Below are 17,070 nucleotides of genomic sequence, written 5' to 3' on the forward strand. Positions count from 1 at the left end.
CAGTTTGCTGTTCTTGATGGAAATAAAAAATCAAGAAGGAGTGGTATTTTGTTTAAAACAATGTTTGCAGTATCAGAACTTATTTGTGGTGAATCCAGTAGGGATCGCAGGGGGGTTGGCACTCTTCTAGGATGATAGAATCTCGGTTACAATGGAGTCACACTCTTCACACTTTGTGAATGTGATTAGGGAGCAAATAGAAAGTAGGCGGAGAATGCGTATCACCTTTCTTTACGAACCAAACGATTTTCAAGCGAGACTTCACCTTTGGGGGGAATTGTACCAGATAAGTCACTCAAACAACCTTCCATGAGTTTGTGTTAGGGATTTTAATGAAATTCTTTACCTTTGGGAAAAAGTTGGAATGCGTTTGATGGAGAATTACCAAATGAAGGCTTTCCGGGATTTCTTAGATTCTTGCTGTCTCATGGACCTAGAGAGCAAAGGGTGTGCATATACATGGGCTAACAATAGGGAGGGGGATGCATATGTGAAGAAACGACTAGACCGAGCGGTATGTTCTATGGAGTGGAGAGTCGCTTTTACGGAAGTAGAGGTTTATGCATTTTCGGCTATTGGTTCCGACCATAGCCCATTATTAATTTCTCTCTCCCTAGGACACGCAAAAAGGAGAAAGGAATTTAAGTTTGAAGCTTTTTGGCTTGAAGAGGCTGAATATGGGGAAATAGTAAGGGATGCTTGGCTGAAGGCAGAAGATACAAATCAAAACTTGTTGATAAAGCTTAAAAGAGTTTCTGGTGAACTAGAAGTTTGGAGTAAAAGCAAGTTCACAAATGCTCATAAAAGAATCAAGAGCCTGAAGAAGGAAATCCAGAAACTTACAAACCATCCGAGTGGAGGGCAGGACCGAGAAAGAGTCCAATCGCTGAAGGAAGAAATAGAAAAATTATGGAGGTAGGAAGAAATGTACTAGGGATTAAGATCGAGAATAAATTGGTTAAAGTGGGGAGACAAAAATACAAAGTATTTTCATGCCACCACCATACAAAGACGGCTGAGGAACATAATTACAATGCTAAGATCTGAAAATGAGGAATGGACACAAGATGTTGACCAATTAAAGCAATCAATAGGGAATTTCTTTCGGAACCTTTATACTTCGGAGGGCCTCCACAGCTTTCAACTAGTGTTAGAAAATTGTCACAGCTTGGTTGGAGAAGAAATAAACTGATGTCTAACAATTGAGGTGACACTAAAGCACTAGAGGAAGTAAAGGCAGCAGTTTTCCAGTTGGGATCCACTACGGCACTAGGGCCAGATGGACTAAATGGGCAATTCTATTAACACTTTTGGGAAGAGGTTCAGCAGAATGTATTCAAGGAGGTGCAGAATTTCTTTAAGTCTGGAATGTTAAATCCAGATTTAAACAAGACTCATATCTCCCTTATTCCCAAAGTACCTAACCCAGAGAGATTGGAACAGTATCGCCCTATAAGTTTGTGCAATTTCATTTATTAAATCATCTCAAAAGTCTTGGCTAGCAGACTAAAGCCTTGGCTTCCATATTTGATATGTGAAGAGCAAAGTGCCTTTATTAGTGGACGACATATCCAAGACAATATCCTAATTGTCCAAGAGGTGCTTCATCAGCTAAGGGTGAGAAAGAGGAAGAGAAAGTTCCAGGTGGTGCTGAAACTAGATATGAAAAAAGCGTACAATCGACTAGAGTGGGATTTCATGGAAGCTTGCTTGCTGAAATTTGGTTTTTGCACAAAATGCGTAAATTGGATAATGCAATGTGTTTCCACGATGACTTTCAGTGTTAAATTTAATAGAGAGCCCTTGCCCTACTTTCAACCTTTGAAGGGTATCCAACAAGGTGATCCGTTATCCCCCTATCTATTTATATTGGTTGCCAATGTGTTGTCTTTGTTGATGAAAAAAGCATGGGGGATGGAAACATCAAAGGAATTCATTTTAACAGTTATTGCCCCACTTTATCCCACTTGTTATTCGCGGATGACTCGATATTCTTTCTAGATGGGACAAGAACTGAATGCCAAAATATTGCTTCAGTTTTGAATCAATACTGTTTTGCTTCTGGCCAAGCAGTCAATTTAAACAAGTTGGGAATCTTTTTCGGTAAGGAGTGCCCATAGAATTTGAGAAGAAATATGGCGGACCAACTGAGGGTCCCGGAGATAGAAATAATGGGCAAATATTTTAGGCATTCCATCTTATTGGGGGGAATCGAAAAAACAGATGTTCGCTTGGATTACCGTGAGAGTAAACAAGAAGCTTGAAGGTTGGAAGGAAAATTTGATATCGAAAGCGGGAAAGGAAGTCCTCATTAAATCAGTAGTACAAGCATTACCTCAGTATGCGATGTCGATTTTCCAAATTTCAGTCTCCATTTGCCAAGCTATTGAGAAAAAGATAGCTGCGTTCTGGTGGAAAAACAACGAAAAGCAAAATGATTTGCATTGGAAAAGGTGAGAAACCTTGAAGTATAGAAAGGATGTCGGAGGCCTTGGGTTTGGAGATCTATTGACTTTCAACAAGGCTATATTGGGAAAACAAGCGTGGAGGATTTCACAAGATCCTTCGTCTTTTTGGAGTCGTTTTCTAAAAGGAATATATTTCTCAAAAGAGAATTTTTGGCGTCCTAGGAAAGGAAGCAGACCTTCTTGGGGATGGCAAAGCCTCGTTATTGGAAGAGATGCCATACAACCATCGATCAAATGGGTAGTTGATAATAGGGAAAAGATTTACATCAGAGAAGACATATGGTTTAAACGAGGATTGATTGGTGGACCCTCGAACAGAAACGGACCTACAATGGTGTCGGCTCTAATTATAAAGGAAGAGGCATGCTGGAATGAGCTACTGGTACAAGAACTTTTTGATCCAGATACCAGCAGTGAAATCTTAGCTACTGCCCTAGGGAGTCAGAAATGGAAGATAGAATGGTGTGGGCACCTACAAAATCAGAAAGTTTCACAGTGCATATAAAGAAGCAGAGAGAAACAACCAACCAAGCTTCAGAAAAGGCATCGACCTCTCATCAGACCCCCAAATCACTGTGGATGAAGATATGGCAATCGCACACTGTCACGCCCCGAACCCCAACGGGCTCGCGACACCCCTCAATGGTCAATCATTGAACGCGACGTCCCAGGACGCGTCGCCGACCCAAACGAAACACCCAACGATAAAGGCAAGCGGAAGCGAATTTAAAACAACCCAGACAATAAAATATGACAAGGGATAGCACAAAACAATAATTCCAAATATACAACATCAAAAGGGAATAATGATGGGGTATCCTACTTCGCTATACAAAAGAGGGGCACATAAAATATGGGGTAACTTGACCCGTCCTCCATCCCCGAGATACCCTGGTGTCGTCTCCAATCAATCACGGTCGCAGATCTGAAAATGGTTATATAATAACCGTGAGAACGAGTCTCAATAAGCAACCCCTATACCCCACATAGGCCAATGCGTACCCAGACAAGTCGTACATGCAATCTACCCGATTACATATATATAATTCACATAAATGGACTTACCTCGCCATCCAACCCCATGCCCACACTGCACATCAGTCAAATCATAATAATGCAATAATAGTCAATGAACACATCAAAATCATTCGAGCGCCATACACACGTACGTTCATCCAATTCAACCCAAACACATTTCACATGCGCATCCATCCAACTTTCACACGACCCGGGTCAACACCCCACAGGTCAGCCCTCCGATCAATCCGGCTCGTCCCGGGTCAACACCCCACAGGACCTTTCAAAAACAAGCTTTCAAATGACCCGGGTCAACACCCCACAGGTCAGCCCTCCGATCAATCCGGGCTCTGTCCCGGGTCAACACCCCAGGACCTTTCTTACTTTCACACGACCCGGTCAACACCCCACGTGCCGCCCTCCGATCAATCCGGCTCTGTCCCGGTCAACACCCCACGACCTTTCTTACTTTCACACGACCCGGTCAACACCCCACGTGAGTCGCCCTCCGATCAATCCGGGCTTTTCTCATGCACATGCACCACAACACAATTCGCAATTCTCACAAATCGTACCAATCAAACTCAAGGCATGCTCACCACAATATTCCATCAATCCGACCTTCAAGTCGGTCACATTCAGCTATCAACTCCACTCACAAACGCCACGATAGGCCAATCATTGACCCACTAACAATAGCCACAATTATGCACTTACAATCATCTCAATTCCAAATCACAAGCTCACGATTCCGACATTCAAGTCAACACATTCAATTGATTCCAATTCACCCACAAGCGCCACGACAATTCAGTCATGCTATTTACCTCAGTCAATCACTAAATTAGCCACACAATTATCACCACAATAATTCATAAATCGGGCACACTTAATCTAATTAGCCCACGCCTAAATTAATTCCTAACCCGATACTAATCACATCCTAAACAAGTCTAAAAATACCCAAAGTACTAGGTAGGGTTTAGGAAGTCACTTACTTGGTTTTGGCCCGGAGAAAATCGGCTCGGGCCTAAAATGGCCCGGTGAACAAGGCCGAACTAGGCGCGGGCATGGGTCAACGGGCGCGGTGGCCGGCCAACGCGGCACAATGGCCGGACAGCGGCGCCCGCGCGCGGCGCGGTGGCCGAACGGCATGCCCGGGGCGCACGGCAAGTTGAACGGGCGAGGTGCACTGGGCCGAACGGGCAAGGCGCCGGCCACGGCCGGCGACGCCCTGGGTTGGACGGCGACGCGCTGGTCGGACGGGCACGGCCGGCAAGCTCGGCCACGGCCGGGGACGCTCGACCGGCGAGCTCGAGCACGGCCGGCACGCGGCCAGCGCGAGCCTACTGGCCGGGTGGCTGGCCGCAAGCCAGGCTGGCGGCAGACGACGGTCGGACGGCGACGGAGGCGAGCTACGGCGCGGGCAGGCTGGTCGGCGGGCCGGCGAGCTCGGCAAGCCGGCGGCTGAGTGGCTAGCTGGTCTGGCGAGCCGGACCGCCGCCGGTCGGGCCGGGGGCCGGGCCTGGGCGAGGCGACACGACGGCGGGGCCGGGACTTGCCGAACGCGGCGGCAAGCGGCGGCGAGCCGAGCTGCGCGCGCCGGGAGGGAGGAAGGCAAACCGTCTGCGAGCTGCCGGGCGACGCGGCGGCTCGACGACGGCGAGAGGAGGACGGCGGCGACGGCGACTGGTGGGGCGGCGTCGGGCGGAGGCGAAGGGCGGTCGAGCAGCGGGCTGCGGAGGCGGGGAGGAGCTGCGGAGGTGGACGGGAGTCGGGAGAGAGAGGGGAGCGACCAGGCGACGGGGGCGACCGACAGGACTGCTGGCGGTTGGCGAGCGGCGGCGCAGCTCGGTCGGAGCGACGGCGGCGCGAGGCGGTCGGCGAGGTGCGGTCGGGCGGAGGAAGAAGCAGAAGCAGAAGCAAGGGTCGGGGGCAGAAGAGACGAAGAAGAAGAGGAAGGGAAGAGGGAGAAAAGAAAAAGAAAAAGAAAAGAAAAGAGGAGACAGAAGGAGGAGACGTGAGCGGAAAAGAAGGGAGAGGGGACGTCTGCATGCATGGGCAGACATGCGCAGGCGCGGCAGAAGGAGGAGAGAGAGAGAGAGAGAGAGAGAGAGAGAGAGAGAGAGAGAAAGCAATGATCGCGATCCAACGGTCACGATTCGAACCCGAAAACTATTCCACGGTCCACAAAAATCCTAATTATAATTTAGGAAAAAGGGCCAAAAGAAAATAACCCAAAACACACTACGAGGGAGGTCTACTAGTCCAAATTCGCACCCGGTCAAAAATCCACTTTCTCACTATTCCTGACAATCTCAACGCTGGCTACGATAATATTGACACCGTCCAATTTATTTCGTCCCGGAACTTCCAAGAAATTCGACACCAAAGTTTGGGCTCTAAATAACGGCCAAATTCGATCGAGTGCGATTCTAGCGAAATCTCAAGATTTAAAAATAATAACCGGGAGTGATCAGTTCCCGGGCGAGATTTTTACTATAAGCGCACTGACGAAATACCCGTTTTATAAATCCCAAAAATGGGCCAAAATTCGGAATGTCACAACTCTTCCCCCCTTACAAAAATTTCGTCCTCGAAATTTACAATTCAACCCAACTATTCAAACAAATGAGGGTACTGGTGTCGCATCAACTCTTCGCTTTCCCACGTCGCGCCTTCAGTTCCATGGTGCTCCCAAATCACCTTGACCATCGGAAGTTTCTTGTTCCGCAGCATTCTTTCTATTCTGTCCTCGATCCGAATTGGCTTTTCCACATACGACACTCTGTCATCCATGTCTATCTCTTCGTAGTTCAGCACGTGGGTCGGGTCCGGTTCATACTTTCTTAACATTGACACGTGGAATACGTTGTGCACTTGAGACAAATTTGGTGGTAGCGCGAGACGATAGGCCAACGTCCCAATCCTTTCCAAAATCTCGAACGGGCCTATATACCTTGGACTTAGTTTCCCTTTCTTGCCAAACCCAGATAGTCCCCTCATTAGCGAGATCTTAAGAAATACATGGTCGCCAATCTGAAATTCTAACGGCCTACGCCTTCGGTCTGCGTAACTTTTCTGACGACTTTGGACCTGTTCTCAACCTTTCCCGGATAGCCTTTACTGTTTTCACCGATTGCTGAACTAACTCTGGACCCGTTATACTTCTTTCCCCCACTTCATCCCAACACAATGGTGTTCTGTACGCCCTGCCATATAGTGCCTCAAACGGTGCCATCCCGACACTCTGCTGAAAACTGTTGTTGTAGGCAAATTCCACCAAATGTAACTGTTCTTCCCACTTGCCCTGAAAATCTAACTCACACGCTCTCAAAGCATGTCCTCCAAAGTTTGAATCGTCCTTTCGGATCGGCCATCCGTCCGGGGATGATAGGCCGTGCTAAATCAGAATCTTGCGTTCCTAATGCCGCATGAAGACTTTTCCAAAAGGCGGCAGTAAATTTAGGATCCCGGTCTGAAGTGATTGTCACTGGCACTCCGTGCAGACGGACTATTTGTCGCACGTAAATCTCGGCATACCTTTCCAAGGCGAAGTCCTTTCGTACAGGTAGAAAATGTGCTGACTTTGTCAATCGGTCGACTACCACCCAAATCGAATCATGACCCTTTTGACTTCTCGGTAATCCCATTACAAAGTCCATCGTGATGTGTTCCCATTTCCACTCAGGAATTTCCAATGGCTACAACATTCCACCCGGCTTACAATGTTGTGCCTTCACTTGCTGACATGTTAAACACTTGGCCACGTGCTTGGCTACGTCCACTTTCATGCCGTTCCACCAATAATGCTGTCGCAAGTTCTGATACATTTTCGTACTACCCGGGTGAATACTGTAATTGCTACGGTGTGCTTCAGACAAAATCTCTTCCTTCAGTTCTGTATCACTGGGTACACATAACCGTCCACGGAACTTTAGAATTCCATCCTCGGATACCTGAAAATCTGATTTCCTTTTTGTGGCATCCATACTCAAAATCTTCTGAGTCTCCGAGTCCGTCGATTGTAAAGCCTTAATCTTAGTCTGTATTTCTGGTTCAATCCTCAGCGCTGCAAGTAGGCTCGAGACATGACTCACTTCAAACTTAAATTCTGAATCCCGAACTCCCTCCAACAGAGTCCACTCCTTGACCATCATATGCGCGATGCTCGATTTCCGACTCAGTGCATCCGCTACCTTATTAGCTTTTCCAGGGTGATACATAATCTCGCAGTCGTAATCCTTAAGGAGTTCCATCCAACGGCGCTGTCTCATATTTAACTCCTTTTGGGAGAACAAGTACCTTAAACTTTGATGGTCCGTATAAATCTGAAATTTCTCCCCACACAGGTAGTGTCTCCAAATCTTAAGAGCGAAAATAATCGCGGCCAATTCCAAGTCATGCGTCGGATAGTTCTGCTCGTGTGGCCTCAACTGTCGCGATGCGTATGCCACTACTTTCCCGTGTTGCATTAGCACGCATCCCAATCCTCTTAACGACGCGTCAATGTAAATCTCATATCCTCCCGGGCCTGACGGGATCGTTAACACTGGCGCGGTCGTCAATCTCTGTTTTAATTCTTGGAAGCTCCTTTCGCACTTATCCGTCCATTCAAACCTCATCTCCTTCTTTAGTAACCGCGTCAACGGCGTCGCTAATGCCGAAAACTTCTCCACGAAGCGTCTATAATAACCTGCTAGTCCGAGGAAGCTCCGAACCTCGGTTACTGTTGTCGGTCTCGGCCAATTCGTGACGGCTTCAATCTTTGTCGGGTCCACCGCAATTCCTTCTCCGGATATCACATGTCCTAAGAACGCCACTTGGTGAAGCCAGAATTCGCACTTACTGAACTTAGCGTAGAGTGCGTGTTCCCTTAAGGTCCGTAGAACCTTTTCCAAATGTACCTCGTGCTCGGCGGAACTCTTTGAATACACCAGAATATCATCTATGAACACGATCACAAACTGATCTAAAAATTCCTTGAATACCCGATTCATTAAATCCTTAAAGGCTGCAGGGGCGTTCGTCAGTCCAAACGGCATTACCGTAAACTCATAGTGTCCGTACCTCGTCCTAAATGCCGACTTCGGCACGTCCTCCTTCTTGATCCTCAATTGGTGATAGCCAGTCCTCAGATCGATTTTTGAAAACACCGACGCCCCTTGCAACTGATCAAATAGGTCATCAATCCTTGGCAACGGATACTTATTCTTAATGGTCACCTGGTTCAATTGTCTGTAGTCAATGCACAACCTCAAGGATCCATCCTTTTTCCTCACGAACAACACTGGCGCTCCCCATGGAGACGCACTCGGCGAATAAAACCTTTATCCCATAACTCCTGCGTTTGGACCTTCAATTCCTTCAATTCCAACAGTGACATCCTATAGGGCACTTTCAAGATCGGTTCTATCCTTGGGGCTAATTCACCCACAAACTCCACTTCTCTATCAGGTGGCAATTCCGGCAATTCCTGAGGAAAGACATCAGGAAGATTATACACTTCGGCTATGTCCTCTAGCCTTGACTCCTTAACCAACGAGTTAATCACAAGATAGTTATCTTTCCACACCTCAAAGACGAGGCTTAATCCCTCCAATTTCAATCCAACAGTCTCCCAAATTAAATCACCCCGGTTCCTTACAAAATCCGAAATTTCTAAGCAACACTCATCCTTCCAAACCAGTCCAAAATGTCATCAGTAATTCAGAAATCCTCCAAAACGATTGCACCTATTCACCATAAGTGATTATAAGTCTTACATGACCATTCAAGTTATAATTTCAAATTCCTCTCTTATTGCACCCACTATCATCATATAACGCATCCAGACTTTCAAGACAAATCCTCTGATTCCTTCCCAACCACCGCGTACATCTTTCCTTGTGCCTGCGGTTAATCTGGTTATTACGCGAGGCAGCTCTCGCTTAATGTCCTACTTGCGGTTGTTGTTGCCGTATTAACGATCTAGCTTATCGGTTCGGGTAGTTTCTCACTTGGTGACCATGTTGGCCACATCCAAAATACACTCCAGTCCACCGGGGGGGGCCATTCCCGTGCCTCTTTCCACAAGACCGACATGCGGTATTGGAGTAGTAACTCGGCTTCCCAAAGTCCTTTCTTACTAGAGGGACAAATCTCCGATTCTCTGTCATAGACTTCATTCCAAAGTTCCTATTGTCCCTAATCGGCGCGTACCACGATCCAGAAGCGACGGCCCTGTCACTCATATTCATTTCAACTATCGAGCCCTCTCATACAGCTCATTGTAATCCCTTAAGACACAGGAGTACTAATTGATTGCAAAGTTCCGATTTCAATCCATCCCAGAACCTCCTTGTTCTATCCACACGATCATTAACTATCATTGGTGCGTACTTAAACAACCTTACCAACTCTACCTCGTACTGATCGACTAACATTCAATTTTAGTGAAGCCGAAGAAACTCTGTCATTTTCTGTCCTCACGCACTCTCTGAAAGTACCTCCCATTGAAGGCCTCGATAACGACACCCCAGCTTAGAAATATGCCCTCTGAAATATCCCACTTCTGGGGCCCTCTTACCAATCCTTTGCATCTCCTTAGAGTTGATATATAGCCAGGGTCACTTTCTCCTCACCAGTGCACCCGAATACCTCCAAAGCAATGTAGCCTCAGGGTCACCTTTACCATCGAACTTCAGAGGTTTCAATTTCAAATATTTTCCAACCAGCTGATGCATCTATCTGACTGCATTAACTTGCCCTTGACCTTGATTCCCAACATTTCCATTAACGGCGACAATAATGGCCTCAGCATCAGTGGCATTAGTAGCAACAGTAGCATTTCGCTCCTCAGTTTGCCTTCCCATTAAAATTCCAACTCCCTCGAGTGCCCTCAAAATCTCATCCCATCCCGGGATCCTCTGCAACTCCAACTTGCGGACCTACACGACCTCGACCTCGACCTCTACCTCGACTACTCAACCTCACAGGGTTCAAGGGTTCACACCACCCACTTACCTGCTATAATTCCCCTCGGGAATTAAAGACCTAGGCCAACTATACCAGTCTAAGCCCTAGGCAGTGAATCACAACAATTCACTTAGCAGATAGCCAATCATCCATGACACCAAATCATAACCACAATTCACAAAGCAGCCAGCAAGTCACCAACATCACTCGATCACAACAGGTATTGCGCACTTACCTCAAGTCCAGACGCATCTGCACTTCACACATTATTGCATAAAAATCACTTAGCAAATCACAATCACACAGTCTGAGGTACGCATGGCACACAAATCTCCCTCACTGGCTACCCCAAAGTCATCGCTCCTTATCACTCCAGGCTTCGACCATCTTGGTTCGAGCTGACCTTGCTCTGATACCAAATCAACAGGGATGTCACGCCCCGAACCCCAACGGGCTCGCGACACCCCTCAATGGTCAATCATTGAACGCGACGTCCCAGGACGCGTCGCCGACCCAAACGAAACACCCAACGATAAAGGCAAGCGGAAGCGAATTTAAAACAACCCAGACAATAAAATATGACAAGGGATAGCACAAAACAATAATTCCAAATATACAACATCAAAAGGGAATAATGATGGGGTATCCTACTTCGCTATACAAAAGAGGGGCACATAAAATATGGGGTAACTTGACCCGTCCTCCATCCCCGAGATACCCTGGTGTCGTCTCCAATCAATCACGGTCGCAGATCTGAAAATGGTTATATAATAACCGTGAGAACGAGTCTCAATAAGCAACCCCCTATACCCCACATAGGCCAATGCGTACCCAGACAAGTCGTACATGCAATCTACCCGATTACATATATATAATTCACATAAATGGACTTACCTCGCCATCCAACCCCATGCCCACACTGCACATCAGTCAAATCATAATAATGCAATAATAGTCAATGAACACATCAAAATCATTCGAGCGCCATACACACGTACGTCCATCCAATTCAACCCAAACACATTTCACATGCGCATCCATCCAACTTTCACACGACCCGGGTCAACACCCCACAGGTCAGCCCTCCGATCAATCCGGGCTCTGTCCCGGGTCAACACCCCACAGGACCTTTCAAAAACAAGCTTTCAAATGACCCGGGTCAACACCCCACAGGTCAGCCCTCCGATCAATCCGGGCTCTGTCCCGGGTCAACACCCCACAGGACCTTTCTTACTTTCACACGACCCGGGTCAACACCCCACAGGTCAGCCCTCCGATCAATCCGGGCTCTGTCCCGGGTCAACACCCCACAGGACCTTTCTTACTTTCACACGACCCGGGTCAACACCCCACAGGTCAGCCCTCCGATCAATCCGGGCTTTTCTCATGCACATGCACCACAACACAATTCGCAATTCTCACAAATCGTACCAATCAAACTCAAGGCATGCTCACCACAATATTCCATCAATCCGACCTTCAAGTCGGTCACATTCAGCTATCAACTCCACTCACAAACGCCACGATAGGCCAATCATTGACCCACTAACAATAGCCACAATTATGCACTTACAATCATCTCAATTCCAAATCACAAGCTCACGATTCCGACATTCAAGTCAACACATTCAATTGATTCCAATTCACCCACAAGCGCCACGACAATTCAGTCATGCTATTTACCTCAGTCAATCACTAAATTAGCCACACAATTATCACCACAATAATTCATAAATCGGGCACACTTAATCTAATTAGCCCACGCCTAAATTAATTCCTAACCCGATACTAATCACATCCTAAACAAGTCTAAAAATACCCAAAGTACTAGGTAGGGTTTAGGAAGTCACTTACTTGGTTTTGGCCCGGAGAAAATCGGCTCGGGCCTAAAATGGCCCGGGTGAACAAGTGTCGAACTAGGCGCGGGCATGGGTCAACGGGCGCGGTGGCCGGCCAACGCGGGCACAATGGCCGGACGGCGCGCGCGCGCGGGCGCGGTGGCCGAACGGCATGCCCGGGGCGCACGGCAAGTTGAACGGGCGAGGTGCCCGGGCCGAACTGGCAAGGCGCCTGGCCACTGGCCGGCGACGCGCGCCTGTTGGACGGGCGACGCGCCTGGGTCGGACGGGCACGGCTGGCCGGGCAAGCTCGGCCACGGCCCGGACGCCGACCGGCGAGCTCGAGCACGGCCGGGCACGCTCGGCCCGGCGAGCCGCTCGGGCCGGTGGCTGGCCGGCAAGCCGGGCCGGCCAGACGACGGCCGGACGGCGACGGAGGCGAGCTACGGCGGCGGGCAGCAGCTGGTCGGCGGGCTGGGCGAGCTCGGGCAAGCTGGCCGGCGAGCTGGCTAGCTGGCCGGCGAGCTGACCGGCCGGCTGGCTGGCTGGCTGGCCGGCGAGGCGACACGACGGCTGGGCCGGGACTTGCCGAACGCGGCGGCAGCGGCGGCGGAGCCGAGCTCGCGCGGCCGGGAGGGGAGGAAGGCAGCGTCAAGCGGAGCCGCGGGCGCACGCGGCGGCTCGACGACGGCGAGAGGAGGACGGCGGCGACGGCGACCGTGGGCGGCGTCGGGCGGAGGCGAAGGGCGGCCGAGCAAGCCGGGGGGCTGGAGGGGGAGGAGTCGCGGAGGTGGACGGGAGTCGGGAGAGAGGAGCGACTGTGGCGACGGGGCGACCGACGTGATCGTCGGGCGGTTAGCGCAGCGGCGGCGCAGCCTCGGCCGAGCGACGGCGGCGCGAGGCGGTCGGCGAGGTGCGGTCGGGCGGAGGAAGAAGCAGAAGCAGAAGCAAGGGTCGGGGGCAGAAGAGACGAAGAAGAAGAGGAAGGGAAGAGGGAGAAAAGAAAAAGAAAAAGAAAAGAAAAGAGGAGACAGAGAGGAGGAGACGTGAGCGGAAAAGAAGGGAGAGGGACGCTCGCATGCATGGGCAGACATGCGCAGGCGCGGCAGAAGGAGGAGAAAGAGAGAGAGAGAGAGAGAGAGAGAGAGAGAGAGAGAGAGAAAGCAATGATCGCGATCCAACGGTCACGATTCGAACCCGAAAACTATTCCACGGTCCACAAAAATCCTAATTATAATTTAGGAAAAAGGGCCAAAAGAAAATAACCCAAAACACACTACGAGGGAGGTCTACTAGTCCAAATTCGCACCCGGTCAAAAATCCACTTTCTCACTATTCCTGACAATCTCAACGCTGGCTACGATAATATTGACACCGTCCAATTTATTTCGTCCCGGAACTTCCAAGAAATTCGACACCAAAGTTTGGGCTCTAAATAACGGCCAAATTCGATCGAGTGCGATTCTAGCGAAATCTCAAGATTTAAAAATAATAACCGGGAGTGATCAGTTCCCGGGCGAGATTTTTACTATAAGCGCACTGACGAAATACCCGTTTTATAAATCCCAAAAATGGGCCAAAATTCGGAATGTCACACACACCTACCCAAAATAAAAAAAATTCTATGGAGCACTTGCCAAAATGCCCTCGCTACCAAGAATAATCTATTCAAAAGGACATCTTACCTCATCCCCTCTGCAGCATTTGTAATCAAAGCCCTGAAACAGTAGAACATGTTCTCCTTCTTTGCCCATGAACGAGGAAAATCTGAAAAAATACAGCTTTGAACATTAATGTCTCCGCCCAAGGTTTATCGCAATTTGAAGTATGGTTAGCTAAATTTAAACATACGTCGGTCACTTTTGAGCTTCTAGCATTTGTTCTTTGGCAAATCCAGAAGGCTCGAAACCGCTCTTTTTTTCGAGCGAAAAAGCCAGATCCAGAGGAAGTAGTGGATGAAGCCACTGCGATGCAATGAAATCTCAATCGGTGGCTCCCTAGGAAGAAGAAACTATAACAGCAGCAAGCTTCTGCCTCCATCAATGGCGGCCACTAGAACCGGGAGAAATAAAAATTAACATTGATGGAGCTCACTTGGCTGGAACGAACGAAGTTACAGTGGCGGGTGTCTACCACGACAACTCTGGGAAGTTAATTGATGCCTTTGTGCGATCTATCAAGGCGTTTTCAGCAGCTCAGGCAAAGGCGCAAACCATGGTGGAAACCCTAATGTACTTCTCAACGCAAACTGAAGTCTCACTTAAAGTGGAGTGAGACCGTTCTAATCTGATCAACGCACTCACTTGCGAAGCGCAAATCAATTGTGAAGTACAAGTCCTTATCAAAAAAGCCCACTCGCTCTCAAGGATATAAAGTTAGCCCATATTAATAGAAAGTCCAATAGAATTGCTGATTGGGTTGTTAAGGCAAAAGAAGTGTATCCACATACTTATTTCAAGTAACGAAAGTCGTTTCCTTTTTCTGACCAAAAAAAAAATTATGAGGGGAAGAATTGCTAGAGTTAACATGCATACCTATGTTCTTGAGTACCTCTAAAAGCTATAACCATAGCATTAAGGTCCTTGGCCACCCCAACATATGCCTACAGGAATGTATGTATATATTATTGGTTTAGAAATAAGAACAAACAATTAGATGCAATTCAAACATGGAGGCATCACAAGCATCCAAATTGATAGGCCACTGTAACATGAATTATATACGTGTAAGCAGTGCTAAACGTCAACTATAAGTTCAATGACTTCGAAACCCTGCTTTTAGATCAAAAAGGCATTAATAACCAGTTCAAAAGCTCATAAGACAAGGCAGCGTATGCCCACAAAATCTTCTCATCTCAAGAATTGGCTATTTAGTATTGAGGATCCACTCTTCACTCAACCTTAGCAACAATGTTATATTACAACGTAGTCAAATTACCTTGGTCTTTCCATCACATCTAGGACATGTCCAACTAAAAAATTCTGTCAAATCTGACAAGTAAACCTGCAAAATAAAAAGCTTTGCATTAAATTACAAATGTATTGCATTGAGTTGATGAAACCGGATGCGTAACAACAAGAAGCTGTAGGTAAATGTGAATTTTTTTTAAAGAACACTTACGGCAGATGCATACTCCACCAATATCGTGGCAAGAGTGTGATTGTAAACAGCTTTATGAGCCTTTGACCTCACTCTAAGTTCTGCATTTACCAGTAGAGATAATTTCAAATTGAAATGCGGTCACAAGCTCATTCAATTAAAAGCAATGAAGCAACGTTCTTACGTCTCTTGCAAGCTATTTTGACAAATCAAGTGAGGGGACCACTTTAAGAAAAAATCAACTCAAAACAACATTCAGTATATTTTTGCGGTCGTTCGTGAACTGAAAGAACTATTTGCACAATCCCATGCGATGAAAGGGGAATAAGAAAACAACAAAAGGCTCCACTTTCCCACAAAGCTACTCCACTGAAAACTACAGGCTACAAACCATTACTCAACTGAACAAAAGCTGAATAGCCGATATTCGATCACTCTAAGACACTCAACAAATTTTATCCTCAAAGTGGAAAAAGCAGAATTTGAGATTTGTATCGAACAGATAAAAGGAAATTCGATCAACATATTCCAGGCGGAGCATGGATCGGAACTTGGCAATCTAAGGGCTTAACAAAACCAACCAGATGTAACACAACGCTCGTCAGTTATATGTTGTGAAAACATCCAATTTTACACCAGAGGGATCATTCACTACGATCTTTGTCCGTATTGCACGAATTCAATCTTGAATTCAATCTACCGCCATGGAGGGCAGTTGAAAGCTACAGCGATTTGGGGCAAAGGAAGCAGGGGACGACGAATTTACAGTCTTTCCTGATTTGCCCTCGGGATCTTCTTCTGCTGGTGGGTACATTCGGTGTCAGATTCCGTGATTTCGTCGTTTGCGTGAGGGCACCGAAGGAAGTTTTGCTAAGATAGGAACGTTCAGAAAGACTTGCACGGCGATTTCTTGCGTTGTATTTTAGCCTTGACAAAGTGAGACGTGCTTTTTTGGACAAACTTGGGTTCCTTTGATGTCTCCACATTAGCATTTTGACTCGGGACTGCTTCAATTAGTTGGTTCCAACTTGAATTCTAAAAGATGCACTAAGAGTAAAGCTAATATTATTATCTATTGTGGAGGTATATGAAAGTGTGATTACTCCACTATGATGGCAAGCTTCTCGAGTTAAATATTTTCAAATTCAAGCTCGAATTGATCTACTAACCCGAGCTCTTCAAATTTGAAAAGAATGTAATTCAACCTAAGTGCCTGGCAAGTAGAGTTTAATTACGAGACGTGCCACCTCTCTTGGGTTGGAGATACAATTTGATAACGTGACTTGCTATGACGCAACGATTCTTGAATACTCTCCAAACGACTTATATTGAATTGGATACAATAGTTTTTCATTAGATAAATTAACTCCGATTTTGAGTTGGGTCATTTCGTTTAAAAACTTATGGACTATTTACAAAGCGACTACGATCAGAAATCACGGCATTTGTTATCCCATAATTGCTCGATTGGAGATATGAATTGTACGATCATCGGGGTTAAATGTTTTACATGTAAAAGAACACGAAATACAAGAAAAGGCGCCCATAAACTTCGAGAACAGAAGAAAAATGAAAAGCCAAAAACAATTTAAAACAAAAATACGAAAAAACGCAAACCCTCCTCTGCTTTCTCCGATCAAAACGATCACGATTCTCCCACCATTCAGTCCAACTCTATCTTCCTCCCTTTT

The 17,070-nt window shown here is 47.2% G+C and overlaps 1 pseudogene; it reads right to left on the reverse strand.

The window, feature by feature from the left end:
* The window catches only part of LOC115662021 (lipase-like), a 29,323-nt pseudogene extending 13,821 nt beyond the window's left edge, over positions 1 to 15,502 (reverse strand).
* Between the last annotated feature and the right edge of the window lie 1,568 nt (positions 15,503 to 17,070).

Source organism: Syzygium oleosum, unplaced genomic scaffold (genome assembly GCF_021117445.2).
Source record: "Syzygium oleosum isolate NSW1041296 unplaced genomic scaffold, Sole_v2.1 Sole_v2.01, whole genome shotgun sequence".
Classification (NCBI taxonomy): domain Eukaryota; kingdom Viridiplantae; phylum Streptophyta; class Magnoliopsida; order Myrtales; family Myrtaceae; genus Syzygium; species Syzygium oleosum.